This window comes from Apostichopus japonicus, chromosome 23 (genome assembly GCF_037975245.1).
Source record: "Apostichopus japonicus isolate 1M-3 chromosome 23, ASM3797524v1, whole genome shotgun sequence".
Taxonomy (NCBI): Eukaryota; Metazoa; Echinodermata; class Holothuroidea; order Aspidochirotida; family Stichopodidae; genus Apostichopus; species Apostichopus japonicus.
Window position 1 is genome coordinate 159,308 of NC_092583.1, and position 18,017 is coordinate 177,324.

The 18,017-nt window shown below is 36.4% G+C and overlaps 1 protein-coding gene across 6 annotated transcripts in view; it reads left to right on the forward strand.

Annotated features, from left to right (window-relative positions):
• The window catches only part of LOC139964611 (band 3 anion transport protein-like), a 146,277-nt gene that overhangs the window by 18,269 nt on the left and 109,991 nt on the right, over positions 1–18,017 (forward strand). The window contains exon 1 of one of the 6 annotated variants that reach the window (XM_071966357.1): positions 14,957–15,308. The exons of the other annotated variants lie outside the window; for them this stretch is intronic. The gene's annotated coding sequence lies outside the window, so the exon portion shown is untranslated. Of the gene's footprint in view, positions 1–14,956; positions 15,309–18,017 lie in introns of those variants that run through there. 6 annotated transcript variants of the gene reach the window in all.

Here is an 18,017-nt window from a genome sequence, read left to right on the forward strand (position 1 = left end):
AACATCTTGGAACCTGTTCCGGTCAGGTAGAATTACAGCAAGTAAATTTGAAGCTGCTATTTGTTGACAACCCATCCAAATCACATTTGACAAGGATATTTTACCTGGAATCATACAAGTTTTCAACAAAAGCAAGAACGTTCATCCTCATCAGTATTCTTTTATATTTAAGGATTAATTAGTAGGATTAATTATTAGGTATTTTGAAGGGACTCCCAACAATGTCAGCATTGCAAGCTCCTTTGATATGGGTGATTAGTCTGTAGAGAAGTTGACATGGGCTCTTCAATCGCTTCTTAATTACTGTGACAATTTTCCTGTTGATGCAAACGCTAGTAGGAGATAGCTATCACTTGGTCCACTTTCACACCTCTTTATACATGGCAGTGATTTGATGCACTTACATGCTTGTCAAAATCTGCTCTCCAACCTTTTCATTGTGGAAAAAGGAATCAAGGTTCCCTTCACAGGAAGTGGTTTCAGCAGTGGGGAACCTCACACATTATTATACCTATATAATCCCTCTGCAAAGCTGTCTACCTTATTCAGGCTTTGAGGAGAGTGTGCTGTGGTTGAATTGATGCACTCTTCACTTTAATTGGCAGAAAACAGGAAATGATGGCCTCAATGGTGGTGAACTAATGTACCTACTTCCCTTAATGTGATTTGCTACTTTTTTATGGTAATAGGCTCATAGCACTGTGGTGCATGGTAATAGGCCTACAGTACTGTGGTGTATGGTAATAGGCCTACAGTACTGTGGTGTATGGTAATAGGCCTACAGTACTGTGGTGTATGGTAATAGGCCTTTAGTACTCTGACATACTGTAATAGGCATACAGTACTCTGACATACTGTATTAGGCCTATAGTACTGTGGTGTATGGTAATAGGCCTACAGTACTGTGGTGTATGGTAATAGGCCCATAGCACTGTGGTGTATGGTAATAGGCTCATAGCACTGTGGTGTATGGTAATAGGCCTTTAGTACTCTGGCATACTGTAATAGGCATACAGTACTCTGACATACTGTAATAGGCCTATAGTACTGTGGTGTATGGTAATAGGCCTACAGTACTGTGGTGTATGGTAATAGGCCTACAGTACTGTGGTGTATGGTAATAGGCCTTTAGTACTCTGACATACTGTAATAGGCATACAGTACTCTGACATACTGTAATAGGCCTATAGTACTGTGGTGTATGGTAATAGGCCTACAGTACTGTGGTGTATGGTAATAGGCCTTTAGTACTGTGATGTATGGTAATAGGCCTACAGTACTCTGACATACTGTAATAGGCCTACAGTACTGTGGTGTATGGTAATAGGCCTTTAGTACTCTGGCATACTGTAATAGGCATACAGTACTCTGACATAATGTAATAGGCCTATAGTACTGTGGTGTACAGTAATATGCCTACAGTACTGTGGTGTATGGTAATAGGCCCATAGCACTGTGGTGTACATTAATAGGCCTTCAGTACTGTGGTGTATGGTAATAGCTAGCCCATAGTACTTTGGTGGATGGTATTAGGCATTAGATGGGGTTGTGAACATGAGGCCAAGGCCAGACAAGACTATGAACAATCACAAAAGGACAACCACAAAGATCTTGAAGTAACTGAGTATGGATTTTTCATACACAAAGACCTAAATTACAATGGAGCGCACTCCAGATGGTTTGGTATCATGCCATTGTTGTGGTTTAGGTGTAACAGAAGTCAAATGCCTTTTCTGCCAGAAAGAAAAAGCAATCTTGGATGCACCTTGCAATAAAAATATTTGTCTCAAGAAAATCATTGGTTAAGTTCACCAAAGTGAACAACATGCTTACTACTATCAAATTCTCTCTTCAATTAGCAGTCACGATCACATTTGGTCTGTCAGTAGTTTCTAAGATCACAGTGAACAATTTTTTCCTTTTCTTGGCAAACTGTAAACATATGCAAATAGTTGTTATAGTTCATATATATATTCACAGCAGCTGGGAATCTCACGACAAGGTCTAAATGTTAAATGCAATTTATAAACAAATTAAAACCATAGAGACTGCTTCAATACCATACATTAATTGGGGATAATAGAGGGGTAAGCATTACATAGTGCACAAACCATGTGCATCACCTTGTCTAATTTAGTCACAGATTAATTCTGAGGTGTTTGCAACATTTGAATGGGTACAGTACTGTTCAAAATTGTATACCATTGTATGAGATCTCCTATGGAACGTTCTACATGTATCCTCACTGAAGCAATTTTTCATGTCTTCTCTACATCTATGGCGTCAAGTCATGTGCCTTTCCTTTAGTGATAGCTGGTATTTCCATTTGGCATGAGTCATAGCAATTGAATCAAAGATGTCAAACCTGTCTGCAAGAACAGTGTCTCCAGGAAAAAGGTAATTTAAGTAACCAGAATGTTCAGTTATATAAACTTATCAGATGTGCATCCACCCCCCTCGCCACCTTGCAAATGAAAGATATTGAACCAGGTGAAGTTATGCTTATGAGATATTTCACAGTGTTGTGGCTCATTTAATGTGAATTTTGTTGCATTCTGAGCTCCTCTGCATAGCCAAAAATTCAGTACCTTCAGCCCTCCAGCAGCACTGCCAGGCTCCAGTGATAGTGTCACAAGCCTGGGAATCGGTACTAAGGTAACTAGAGACCCAAGCCAGGTTACAAGTAGAAACCAGAGAAACTGGGCACAAGTATCCTAGGGTGTGAAATCACTTGTTTTTAGAAAGAAGACAAATTATTTGGTTTATTGTCTCACTCTGGTACTACTCAATAGTTAAATACAACATGTGAAGTACAATCACTTTAACTATTTACTAAACAACAACAACTTACTCCCCCCCTCAAACATATGCAGATAAGTTGTATACATTTAACTCAATGATAATATTGACTAACTAAACCATATCTCTCTTAGTAAGACAGTAAAACTCTTTAATCAACATTATACCCTCCAAATTACTGATAAGCTCAATAGACTACACGAATATTCATAACATGACTGGTTATGTTGCAATGTGCACAGCCTACTACGGAGGAGTATAAAGGCCATTCACGTTACATTATGTTTGTGCTCTTGCTTTAAGGTCACTGGAGCATTCACAAATACCTCGAAGCTATCAATTATACAAACACTGTTTCTGTAAGCTGATCTGAAAGACTATGGCATTGTTAGTCTGACCATGGAGGTCCATGGTCTGACAACTTCTCCATCAGGTCAAAAAACAAGAGGGGGACAACATGGATTTATATCAGGTCAATGCAGTCAAGAAAAATAGGGAAATTATTGAATCCTTAACATAATACTCAAACTGTGTTTCATCCTTAACAAGGTTATAATGAACTGCTGAAAGTTAGAGACAAATCTGGTTGGCAAATAGCTTTCGATAGGGTTATATATTGCCATCAAAACTTCAAATGACGGCAAGCCTGCCATGTTCTTGACTTTTGTGTCATCATTGACAAATCCAGACCCATGAAAGTTGGTGAATTCCACCACTGCTACACCACTGCTGTCAGTTCCAAGACTAAGCCATTTCTATCTTCTCTTTCATTTGAATTTCGTGCCTTAAAGATTAAGCAGCAGCTTAGTTTTGTTCCATTTCTATCCTCTTTTTGTTACAAATTTCTCATCTTTGAAAATGTTCCAAACTTCTCTTGTTCTTGGGTTTAAGGGGTGACTTGACATATTCATAAGTAGTGGGCACATAGTCAGGTGACAATGGGTTTTCACTCTTTGCACCTAAGAAAAAGGAAAGAAAGCAAAGACCTAATCAATTATTAGTTTGTGTCACATGCATTAACAGTAAAATATTTTCTTCATAAAGCAAGTTTCATGAACCATATACAGAATACTTATAATTTGTGAAGATTACTTGTAAATGCCTACATTTGAATAGCACCCATCTACAGCCACAAATTGAATAAATATTAGTGACATTTAACCATTTATGTGTCTGAATGTGTATTACAACACTAAGGAGGAGTATTATGTAAACATATCATATATACTTAACAGGCGCATATTCAAGGGGGGGGGGGCATTGGGGGCACGCCCCCTGGGAAAGAAAAAGAGGAGAGGAAAAAAGAGAGAAGGCAAATGGGGAAAAAAGGGGATTAAAAAGAGGAGGAAGGAGAGGAAGGAAGGGAAAAAATTTTTGCAGCCTTCCTGTTTTATAAGTAAATAGTACAAAATTGTACAGTTTTAACGACAGTATACCAGAAAGTTAGTGTTAAATTACCTACCAGCTATGCATGCAGACCTATTGATTTAACCTTGCTCCAATGTTTAATCTAACACCTTACAAGGGTTACTTAATTGTTATTGTACTAATTGTATTTAAAACTAATTCATTTAAAACAGTAGTGATGATCATATGAAAGGTGTGTGATGAATCTGGTTAGCTGGAATATTTGCAACTTCTTTGAATTCAGTATGGAATGAGTGGATATCAATTTAAAGTATACATGCAACTTTTTGTTTTTCTCATTCTGGTCTCCTGCCCTCTTTTTCTTTGAACGTATAATAGACTACTGGAATCTTCTGTTCCTACGGCAAGTCCCCCCCTTTCATTAACCAAAGGAGATAGGACAGGGCTTATTGAAACATATGTCATGCTAGAATGTAAATGTAAACATTGGGATGTTTATCTTACTCTTTGCTGCATGGTTAAATGCTTGCTAATATGTAGGCTTACAGAACCCTTGCAGTCATTTTTGTTGAAAAGTGCATAAGATTATAACTTGTAATTATCCATGAAGCAAACAAAGACTCCTGAATACCTGACGATGTCACCAATGTTAATGCCTGGCACCGATATCACCCCCCCCCCCCCCCCACAGCATATTATATCATTAACTAGGCCTGAATATTACTGCTTTGAAATTAAATAAGTTAAATAAGAGTCTTTCACCAGTGCTTGCCTGACCAATCATCTCTATTAAAAGATGTAAAAATGGTAGGATTGTTCCTGGCTATGCCATAGTGATGTCAGTGGAGGCCAAATAATCCTTAGAGATTGGTGATACCTTTAGGAATCGTCTGTCTGCCATTCAATTCACACTTTTTACAACCATTTTTAATTTAATTAAAAAAAAACCCCATTAAATCCTGGCATATGGACAAACATTTGTTTCTCTCTTGTGAATACTTAAAAAAGAAAATTAAGGGCATACCAGTTCTTCTGGCACTTGTGGTTCAAAGTTTATTGTTCTAAAATTCAAGTTACTACAAACAAAATAAGCACAACATACAGCAAATATTGTGTTCCAGTGTCCAATTCTACTCAAGACATAAGTGGAAAAATGAACTGATAAATAAGGAACTTTTGGTCAGTATTTTATAGCTCTATGAAAAACATTGAAAATCAATAAAGGAATATATAATTAATTCAGGTGCATTAAGACTGACCATTTGTACTCATTGTCACATAAATGTCTATAATTCGTACATATCAAGGTTTTCCTATACAATAAATAATTCTTCTCAGGTATTGACAAGATGCAAAGATTGGTTCTAGTCTAGTGGTATCTGCCACACGGATTATCCAGATACCACTAGACTAGAACCAATCTTTGCATCTGTTCAATACCCCTAGAAGAATTATTTATCCCTGTGGCACATACCACTAGACTAGAACCAATCTTTGCATCTGGTCAATACCCCTAGAAGAATTATTTATCTCTGTGGCAGATACCACTAGACTAGAACCAATCTTTGCATCTGGTCAATACCCCTAGAAGAATTATTTATCCCTGTGGCAGATACCACTAGACTAGAACCAATTTTTGCATCTGGTCAATCTCAATGAAGAAATATTTATCTCTGTGGCAGAAACCACTTCCTCCTCTTCTTCTGTTTTACCACAACAGACTTTATAATCTAATATGCAAAAAGCCAGTTAGGATGCTGGTTTATGCTGCTTGAATTATAATCCAGTTTGCAGATTTCCACCTGGGGGTAGAGAACTTTAAAAGAGCAATATATTACCCAATGGATTTTGCAGATTGAATTAGTAGTTGGTAATTGTAGGAAAACAGAAAGGTGAAAACTTGCCTTCCTTTGATATAACCCTTAACCAGTACTAATTGAAATTTAAAAGCAAACATTTATTTGGTAGTGTTAAGTTTCATGGCCTGGTTGATTAGATGACAGAAATGGGTCATTTTCTCTAAAGGGGAATTATGGGTAATGTTACTCAGCTGTAGAGAAGTGTGTGATAATTGTTATATTCTTGTCTCATGTTGGACATTCTATGATAAATGATAGTCCAGTACAAAGGTATGGTAACCCTCTGTTGGAATCTGCGACATCCCTGCTGTCTACTGTGCGATGAAAAGTAATGACATTTGAACAGATTTCATATACCTTATCCAGAGCTCCTTTAAAGCAGAATTCAAGGTTTCATGAATCATGCTATGGGGCATACACAGTATTGACCATATCAAACAAGAACTTATTCTAAGCTCATTTAAAGCAGGATTCAAGGTTTCATTCAGCCACTTGAATCATGCTATGGGGCATACACAGTATGGACCATATCAAACAAGAACTTATTCTAAGCTCCATTAAAGCAGGATTCAAGGTTTCATTCAGCCACCTAAATCATGTAATGGAGAATACACAGTATGGACCATATCAAATAAGAACTTATTCTAAGCTTATTTAAAGCAGGATTCAAGGTTTCATTCAGCCACATGAATCATGTTATGGAGAATACACAGTATTGGCCATATCAAATAAGAACTTATTCTAAGCTCCTTTAAAGCAGGATTCAAGGTTTCATTCAGCCACCTAAATCATGTAATGGAGAATACACAGTATGGACCATATCAAATAAAAAACTTATTCTAAGCTTATTTAAAGCAGGATTCAAGGTTTCATTCAGCCACATGAATCATGTTATGGAGAATAAACAGTATTGACCATATCAAATAAGAACTTATTCTAAACTCCTTTAAAGCAGGATTCAAGGTTTCATTCAGCCACATGAATCATGTTATGGAGAATATATACAGTATTGACCATATCAAATAAGAACTTATTCTAAGCTCCTTTAAAGCAGGATTCAAGGTTTCATTCAGCCACATGAATCATGTTATGGAGCATACACAGTATGGACCATATCAAACAAGAACTTATTCTAAACTCCTTTAAAAGCAGGATTCAAGGTTTCATTCAGCCACCTAAATCATGTTATGGAGAATACACAGTATTGACCATATCAAATAAGAACTTATTCTAAGCTCATTTAAAGCATGATTCAAGGTTTCATTCAGCCACCTAAATCATGTTATGGAGAATACACAGTATGGACTATATCAAATAAGAACTTATTCTAAGCTTATTTAAAGCAGGATTCAAGGTTTCATTCAGCCACCTAAATCATGTTATGGAGAATACACAGTATGGACCATATCAAATAAAAACTTATTCTAAGCTCCTTTAAAGCAGGATTCAAGGTTTCATTCAGCCACCTAAATCATGTTATGGAGAATACACAGTATGGACCATATCAAATAAAAACTTATTCTAAGTTCATTTAAAGCAGGATTCAAGGTTTCATTCAGCCACCTGAATCATGTTATGGAGAATACACAGTATGGACTATATCAAATAAGAACTTATTCTAAGCTCCTTTAAAGCAGGATTCAAGGTTTCATTCAGCCACCTGAATCATGTTATGGAGAATACACAGTATTGGCCATATCAAATAAGAACTTATTCTAAGCTCCTTTAAAGCAGGATTCAAGGTTTCATTCAGCCACCTGAATCATGTTATGGAGAATACACAGTATTGGCCATATCAAATAAGAACTTATTCTAAGCTCCTTTAAAGCAGGATTCAAGGTTTCATTCAGCCACCTGAATCATGTTATGGAGAATACACAGTATTGGCCATATCAAATAAGAACTTATTCTAAGCTCCTTTAAAGCAGGATTCAAGGTTTCATTCAGCCACCTGAATCATGTTATGGAGAATACACAGTATTGGCCATATCAAATAAGAACTTATTCTAAGCTCCTTTAAAGCAGGATTCAAGGTTTCATTCAGCCACCTGAATCATGTTATGGAGAATACACAGTATTGACCATATCAAACAAAAACTTATTCTAAACTCCTTTAAAGCAGGATTCAAGGTTTCATTCAATCACCTCAATCATGTTATGGAGAATACACAGTATTGACCATATCAAACAAAAACTTATTCTAAACTCCTTTAAAGCAGGATTCAAGGTTTCATTCAATCACCTCAATCATGTTATGGAGAATACACAGTATTGACCATATCAAACAAAAACTTATTCTAAACTCCTTTAAAGCAGGATTCAAGGTTTCATTCAATCACCTCAATCATGTTATGGAGAATACACAGTATGGACCATATCAAATAAAAACTTATTCTAAGCTCCTTTAAAGCAGGATTCAAGGTTTCATTCAGCCACCTAAATCATGTTATGGAGAATACACAGTATTGGCCATATCAAATAAGAACTTATTCTAAGCTCCTTTAAAGCAGGATTCAAGGTTTCATTCAGCCACCTGAATCATGTTATGGAGAATACACAGTATTGGCCATATCAAATAAGAACTTATTCTAAGCTCCTTTAAAGCAGGATTCAAGGTTTCATTCAGCCACCTGAATCATGTTATGGAGAATACACAGTATGGACCATATCAAATAAAAACTTATTCTAAGCTCCTTTAAAGCAGGATTCAAGGTTTCATTCAGCCACCTAAATCATGTTATGGAGAATACACAGTATGGACCATATCAAATAAAAACTTATTCTAAGTTCATTTAAAGCAGGATTCAAGGTTTCATTCAGCCACCTGAATCATGTTATGGAGAATACACAGTATGGACTATATCAAATAAGAACTTATTCTAAGCTCATTTAAAGCAGGATTCAAGGTTTCATTCAGCCACCTGAATCATGTTATGGAGAATACACAGTATTGGCCATATCAAATAAGAACTTATTCTAAGCTCCTTTAAAGCAGGATTCAAGGTTTCATTCAGCCACCTGAATCATGTTATGGAGAATACACAGTATTGGCCATATCAAATAAGAACTTATTCTAAGCTCCTTTAAAGCAGGATTCAAGGTTTCATTCAGCCACCTGAATCATGTTATGGAGAATACACAGTATTGGCCATATCAAATAAGAACTTATTCTAAGCTCCTTTAAAGCAGGATTCAAGGTTTCATTCAGCCACCTGAATCATGTTATGGAGAATACACAGTATTGGCCATATCAAATAAGAACTTATTCTAAGCTCCTTTAAAGCAGGATTCAAGGTTTCATTCAGCCACCTGAATCATGTTATGGAGAATACACAGTATTGGCCATATCAAACAAGAACTTATTCTAAGCTCCTTTAAAGCAGGATTCAAGGTTTCATTCAGCCACCTGAATCATGTTATGGAGAATACACAGTATTGACCATATCAAACAAAAACTTATTCTAAACTCCTTTAAAGCAGGATTCAAGGTTTCATTCAATCACCTCAATCATGTTATGGAGAATACACAGTATTGACCATATCAAACAAAAACTTATTCTAAACTCCTTTAAAGCAGGATTCAAGGTTTCATTCAATCACCTCAATCATGTTATGGAGAATACACAGTATGGACCATATCAAATAAAAACTTATTCTAAGCTCCTTTAAAGCAGGATTCAAGGTTTCATTCAGCCACCTAAATCATGTTATGGAGAATACACAGTATTGGCCATATCAAATAAGAACTTATTCTAAGCTCCTTTAAAGCAGGATTCAAGGTTTCATTCAGCCACCTGAATCATGTTATGGAGAATACACAGTATTGGCCATATCAAATAAGAACTTATTCTAAGCTCCTTTAAAGCAGGATTCAAGGTTTCATTCAGCCACCTGAATCATGTTATGGAGAATACACAGTATTGGCCATATCAAACAAGAACTTATTCTAAGCTCCTTTAAAGCAGGATTCAAGGTTTCATTCAATCACCTGAATCATGTTATGGAGAATACACAGTATTGACCATATCAAACAAGAACTTATTCTAAACTCCTTTAAAGCAGGATTCAAGGTTTCATTCAATCACCTGAATCATGTTATGGAGAATACACAGTATGGACCATATCAAATAAAAACTTATTCTAAGCTCCTTTAAAGCAGGATTCAAGGTTTCATTCAGCCACCTGAATCATGTTATGGAGAATACACAGTATGGACTATATCAAATAAAAACTTATTCTAAGCTCATTTAAAGCAGGATTCAAGGTTTCATTCAGCCACCTGAATCATGTTATGGAGAATACACAGTATTGGCCATATCAAATAAAAACTTATTCTAAGCTCCTTTAAAGCAGGATTCAAGGTTTCATTCAGCCACCTAAATCATGTAATGGAGAATACACAGTATGGACCATATCAAATAAGAACTTATTCTAAGCTTATTTAAAGCAGGATTCAAGGTTTCATTCAGCCACATGAATCATGTTATGGAGAATAAACAGTATTGACCATATCAAATAAGAACTTATTCTAAACTCCTTTAAAGCAGGATTCAAGGTTTCATTCAGCCACATGAATCATGTTATGGAGAATATATACAGTATTGACCATATCAAATAAGAACTTATTCTAAGCTCCTTTAAAGCAGGATTCAAGGTTTCATTCAGCCACATGAATCATGTTATGGAGAATACACAGTATGGACCATATCAAACAAGAACTTATTCTAAACTCCTTTAAAGCAGGATTCAAGGTTTCATTCAGCCACCTAAATCATGTTATGGAGAATACACAGTATTGACCATATCAAATAAGAACTTATTCTAAGCTCATTTAAAGCATGATTCAAGGTTTCATTCAGCCACCTAAATCATGTTATGGAGAATACACAGTATGGACCATATCAAATAAGAACTTATTCTAAGCTTATTTAAAGCATGATTCAAGGTTTCATTCAGCCACCTAAATCATGTTATGGAGAATACACAGTATGGACCATATCAAATAAGAACTTATTCTAAGCTCCTTTAAAGCAGGATTCAAGGTTTCATTCAGCCACCTGAATCATGTTATGGAGAATACACAGTATGGACCATATCAAATAAAAACTTATTCTAAGTTCATTTAAAGCAGGATTCAAGGTTTCATTCAGCCACCTGAATCATGTTATGGAGAATACACAGTATGGACTATATCAAATAAGAACTTATTCTAAGCTCATTTAAAGCAGGATTCAAGGTTTCATTCAGCCACCTGAATCATGTTATGGAGAATACACAGTATTGGCCATATCAAATAAGAACTTATTCTAAGCTCCTTTAAAGCAGGATTCAAGGTTTCATTCAGCCACCTGAATCATGTTATGGAGAATACACAGTATTGGCCATATCAAATAAGAACTTATTCTAAGCTCCTTTAAAGCAGGATTCAAGGTTTCATTCAGCCACCTGAATCATGTTATGGAGAATACACAGTATTGGCCATATCAAATAAGAACTTATTCTAAGCTCCTTTAAAGCAGGATTCAAGGTTTCATTCAGCCACCTGAATCATGTTATGGAGAATACACAGTATTGGCCATATCAAATAAGAACTTATTCTAAGCTCCTTTAAAGCAGGATTCAAGGTTTCATTCAGCCACCTGAATCATGTTATGGAGAATACACAGTATTGACCATATCAAACAAGAACTTATTCTAAGCTCATTTAAAGCAGGATTCAAGGTTTCATTCAGCCACCTGAATCATGTTATGGAGAATACACAGTATTGACCATATCAAACAAAAACTTATTCTAAACTCCTTTAAAGCAGGATTCAAGGTTTCATTCAATCACCTAAATCATGTTATGGAGAATACACAGTATTGACCATATCAAACAAAAACTTATTCTAAACTCCTTTAAAGCAGGATTCAAGGTTTCATTCAATCACCTGAATCATGTTATGGAGAATACACAGTATGGACCATATCAAATAAAAACTTATTCTAAGCTCCTTTAAAGCAGGATTCAAGGTTTCATTCAGCCACCTAAATCATGTTATGGAGAATACACAGTATTGGCCATATCAAATAAAAACTTATTCTAAGCTCCTTTAAAGCAGGATTCAAGGTTTCATTCAGCCACCTGAATCATGTTATGGAGAATACACAGTATTGGCCATATCAAATAAGAACTTATTCTAAGCTCCTTTAAAGCAGGATTCAAGGTTTCATTCAGCCACCTGAATCATGTTATGGAGAATACACAGTATTGGCCATATCAAACAAGAACTTATTCTAAGCTCCTTTAAAGCAGGATTCAAGGTTTCATTCAATCACCTGAATCATGTTATGGAGAATACACAGTATTGACCATATCAAACAAGAACTTATTCTAAACTCCTTTAAAGCAGGATTCAAGGTTTCATTCAATCACCTGAATCATGTTATGGAGAATACACAGTATGGACCATATCAAATAAAAACTTATTCTAAGCTCCTTTAAAGCAGGATTCAAGGTTTCATTCAGCCACCTGAATCATGTTATGGAGAATACACAGTATGGACTATATCAAATAAAAACTTATTCTAAGCTCATTTAAAGCAGGATTCAAGGTTTCATTCAGCCACCTGAATCATGTTATGGAGAATACACAGTATTGGCCATATCAAATAAGAACTTATTCTAAGCTCATTTAAAGCAGGATTCAAGGTTTCATTCAGCCACCTGAATCATGTTATGGAGAATACACAGTATTGGCCATATCAAATAAGAACTTATTCTAAGCTCCTTTAAAGCAGGATTCAAGGTTTCATTCAGCCACCTGAATCATGTTATGGAGAATACACAGTATTGACCATATCAAATAAGAACTTATTCTAAGCTCATTTAAAGCAGGATTCAAGGTTTCATTCAGCCACCTAAATCATGTTATGGAGAATACACAGTATGGACCATATCAAATAAAAACTTATTCTAAACTCATTTAAAGCAGGATTCAAGGTTACATTCAGCCACCTAAATCATGTTATGGAGAATACACAGTATGGACCATATCAAATAAAAACTTATTCTAAGCTCATTTAAAGCAGGATTCAAGGTTACATTCAGCCACCTTAATCATGTTACGGAGAATACACAGTATGGACTATATCAAACAAGAATATATCCTAAGCTGATTGAAAGCAGGATTTGGGATTACGCTCGGCTTCATGAATCATTCTAAAGGCAACTACAGCATTGATTTAATTAAACATTAACATATATACATCCTAAGCTCATGTAAAGCAACATTAATGGTTTTATGAAGTTGCATGTTACTATGTCAAGTGGTAAACAGCATCTGTGGGGCTGAAAGTACGTCTGAGTTAGCAACCCTTATGGAAGACAGAAATGACTGGAAATCTCGAATGTAAAGAAGAACATTAAACAACTTAAAAGCAGCAGTCAGGATTTCATACAGCTTCATAACTATTTGTACTCAAAAGTGGCTTTCTGCTAGGGACCATCTGTTGCATGTGGACCCTTACAGGGGTCTGCTAGGGACCATCTGTTGCATGTGCATCCTTGGAGAGGTCTGCTAGGGACCATCTGTTGCATGTGGATCCTTGGAGAGGTCTGCTAGGGACCATCTGTTGCATGTGGATCCTTGGAGAGGTCTGCTAGGGACCATCTGTTGCATGTGGACTCTTACAGGGGTCTGCTAGGGACCATCTGTTGCATGTGGACTCTTACAGGGGTCTGCTATGGACCATATGTTGCATGTGGATCCTTGGAGAGATCTGCTAGGGACCATCTGTTGCATGTGGACTCTTACAGGGGTCTGTGGGGACCATCTGTGTCGTGTGGATCCTTACAGAAGCATTAAAATGGGTCATAGTTAGAACCACATTAAAACTGTGTGCACTATCAAACCTTTGAAATCAGAGGCTCCTATGGTATTTCCTTGTATGAAAGGAACTCAAAAGGGAATTTTTGATCATTTGATATGATTAATGCTGTTTACTCCCTTAGTATATAATCCATTAAACTGAATAAACTTTTCTTTGATATTGCCGTCAAGGCTATGCACTTATTTTGGTGTGATTCATTAACTTAAATGAATGATAAATGGTGAAAGCCTGAAGAGAATAAAATTGTTATTAGGGAAGGACTTAACTCTTTGTGGTAATGATTATAGGGTAAGTGTCTATGAACATGACTCAACATATAAGTGACTTGGTGTTTCATGTATTTACTTCGCTCCCCGCTTACCTGTCTTCCCACAACATTAGCACCTCATTCTACCGTGTCTAGTATGCCCTGGTAATCTTTTAACACTGTACAACCTCAGTGACCGGTTCTATCCGGTCAATGCCCTTCCTTCTCATTCTACCATCTATCATTCGAAAGATTTGAATCCACTATGAAAATGCATGAGTAAACATGAAAGAAGTCATGAAACTAAGTTTAGTTAATTTTGTTTTTAGTAACAATTAACAACATTCTTCTCTTTTTTTGGTTCAGATTTCACCATCTCCATTCTTACTTTTCATTTTTTACTTTTGTTGTATTTATATTTTGATGCACTCAAACCTTTAAAGAATTCAGACCAATACATTACAACTTGTAAACCAGGAAGAACATTTTCCCTTTTGGTGACTTTGATTTGTCTTATGGACATTGCACTTTACTATTAATAGCGAAGTAACTTTATGATATATTGTACTGCAATGGATTGTTTGTACAAACAATCGGAAATGTGTGTTTTTTACAGAAGTGCTGCATTTTATGTATCCACTATTTACTATAGAGTGAGTATCGCAGCATCTGTGTTGACTCTGTAAATATTTCCCTAAAATATTCACCGTTTGTAGTCTGAAATAAATCAGTTCAAAGGAAGTGTGTATCAGCAGGATAACTCTATGCTATAGCTACAGTATAAACAGTGGCTTATCTATTCCTGCATGACTATGGCCATTTAAAGTGGTGACTATTTTCCAGTTTTGGCTAACATGGTCTTTATCAGCTCTATACCTGCAATGGGTGAAGTACTTCTGCTGATAACAAAGCTATATCATTTCTGCATTGCCTCGTAAACGAAGACTTTTCAAGAAGTAACTTAAATTAATCCCAGGCAGATATTGAAACATACTGCACAGGGATAAAGTGTGTTAAATGTGGATATATACAGAAAAAGGTGTTAATCAGAGGACATAAACCAAGTCATCTGGAGCGCTTGTGCAGGTCGTTTAATCATGAATCTCTTTCATAAGCTTAACATTCACAGTTCTAAGTCAGTGGCTTCAATGTAACACTTTAAAGTGTGTGGTTTTGTATACTTTTTTCAGTAAATATTGAATAGTATTTTTGTTGCATTTTTCTTAGCGTTTAGGTGTACATCTGTCATTTCTGTTGATAATTTGTTACATCTGGTATTACACAGATACAAACATATATTTTACCTGGCTTATCATAGACAAATAGATGGAGATGAGAAAGCATTTCATGCAATAGAAATGCAGAAAGTTTGCAATGTTTTAGCCATAACTAATATATACCAATTTTTGCAATCAATGTCCCTTTTTTTTTAGGTTTTTCATTAGCTTGTATTAAAAAAAACCATTACATAGCAACTAAATACTGATAACTGTAACTATAAACAATATATTTACAAGTAAAATTGTGAGTAATAATTATTTCAGCAAAGCTTTACTTCAATCTGAGTATTAAATCCAGTAATTCATATACTTTATGATATAATGATAAGTATAGCTGAATGTAATAGAACATGCGGAACAACATAGAAGTAGTTGATACAATATTAGAAGTTACCATGGCTACTACTGCTGTCGGCAAATGTCTCCAGGCAGATCAAAATCGTCTTTACTTTTGTCCATAATAACAGATCCTTTTGAATTGATTACTTCTGTTACTTTCCACGCCCATGAACATTAATTGACCCTGGAATAGATCATGTTTGTAGCAATTACATACAAGAAGGCACAACTATACATTATAGATCAGGCTGGACTTGTGTTTGCCAAATGTTAAATGCTGCTTTCAGTTGGAGGAGCTAAATAAGGCTGTTTGTCACTGGTCAAGGGAACTCTGATCAAATCAAAGAATCACACCACAAAATAACCCACATATGAAAATATACAAGCACACTACAATTGACTAGAAGTGGATAGACACAGCATTAACATTTGCATGTCATTAATGTTAATGTAATGATTCCTGACTTACATGAATATGAGATAGATATGTGTATGTAAGCCATTGACTCCTTCAAACTGGGTTGATGGCTCGGCAGAGTGCCAGGAATATAAAGTTTCAACAACATCACAAGTATCAAGGTCTGTGTGTCGCTGGTACAATTAAGCTTCACGCAAGAGAGAAATACAGAATGCAAACAAAGAATTAAACTAGCTAAAAAACAAAAAAAGAAAGTGTCTCACTTAAAGCTCGGATCAACCATATGGTGTGACCTGCAGCTGGTGTGTACCTTATTTTAACTATATATCTTCATCAGGGGCGTATCCAGGATTTTCCAATAGGGGGGGCGCCAGGCATGAATGATCGCCGTCCTGGGGGATGGGTCTAAGGGGAGGGGTGTACAATTTTTGCTTTCAAAGAAGGGCTGAAATGCAAAATGGTGTCATATGCATTGGCGGCGATCCGTACTTCCGAGTGGGGGGGGGGGATATGACCTTGTTGACTATCTAAGCGTAGCGCCACCATGAGTTGGCGCGAAGCGTACAAGAAAATTTTGGGATTAACAAACCCTCTAGATGGCCGGAAACGGCACTTCCCGAGGTTTCCAAGCGGCATATACCCAACTTTAAAATAGGGATGTCATGTCTGAAATATCTCATAATCAGGATCCAAAATAATTTTTTTTTTAAATTTCGGGTGTTATTTTGGGAAAATTGCCCCTGTCAATCTTGTTTCAGGCGCAACGTTAGAATGTTCGAGAGCTCTGTTATATTATTCGATGAAGAAAATGGCGTCATGCAGGCTATTATAGGCCTATACACATGCAATACACAATTACACATAGTTACATTCCTAGGTACCGATTGCTAGGGCATCCAGGTGAAACGTGTATTAAGCATTACCCTGGTTACATGAGATTCTCAGCTGTTCGAGGGAACATGTACGTGTGTAGGCCTACTATAGGGCCTATATGAATACTATGAGGGTGCATATATGTACTATATCAATACCGTGGGCGCAATAATACATTTTGTTGTTATAGGGCCAATGAAGCCTACAGTCAACTATTTTTGCTTTATAAAGACGCTTTATTTGAAAAGATCGCACTGCGTTTATGGTAGGCGAGAAATGAAGCTAAAAAGGAGCCGTACATTAACGAAGATGCATAAATGTAGGCATGAAAATATTCTTATCCCTGGCATTTGGTGGGGGGGGGGGATATGGTGCATTACATCCCCTCCACCCATTTTCATGGGGGGATATATCCCCCCTCCACCCAGGATCGCCGCCCATGGCCATATGTGATCCATTTTTCGACCTTAATAATAAGCAACATTTCCAGTAAATATGGACACAAAATGCACAATTTAGTATGGCTGGCATGTCATTTAGTGTTTATAGTGATAATACAAACACAATTACCATCTATGTTTCTAAAACTATTATGCCGCCAAACTTCGCCAGAACCTTTTTTTGGCAAACAAAAAATAAAGCATACGGGAGGGGGGGGGGGGGTTGAGCGATCACCTACATCTCACATAAAGGTCGTCATCAATTTTTTTTTTTTTTTTTTTTGCTAAACTTTTTTTTTTTTTGGTGACGGCCAATAGGGGGGGCGCGCGCCTGTTGCGCCCCCACCTGGATACGCCCCTGTTCATAACTTCTCCATTCAGAAGGAAACGTGATATTTTAGCATTTTAATATTCTGGTAGTTGTTAGTAAATTTCGGCAAACATATTTAAGGGATCTACCTCTCAGGTTTAAAGTGCGTCTGGATCTGCAGCATAGAATGGTCTGTTATAGATTACATACTG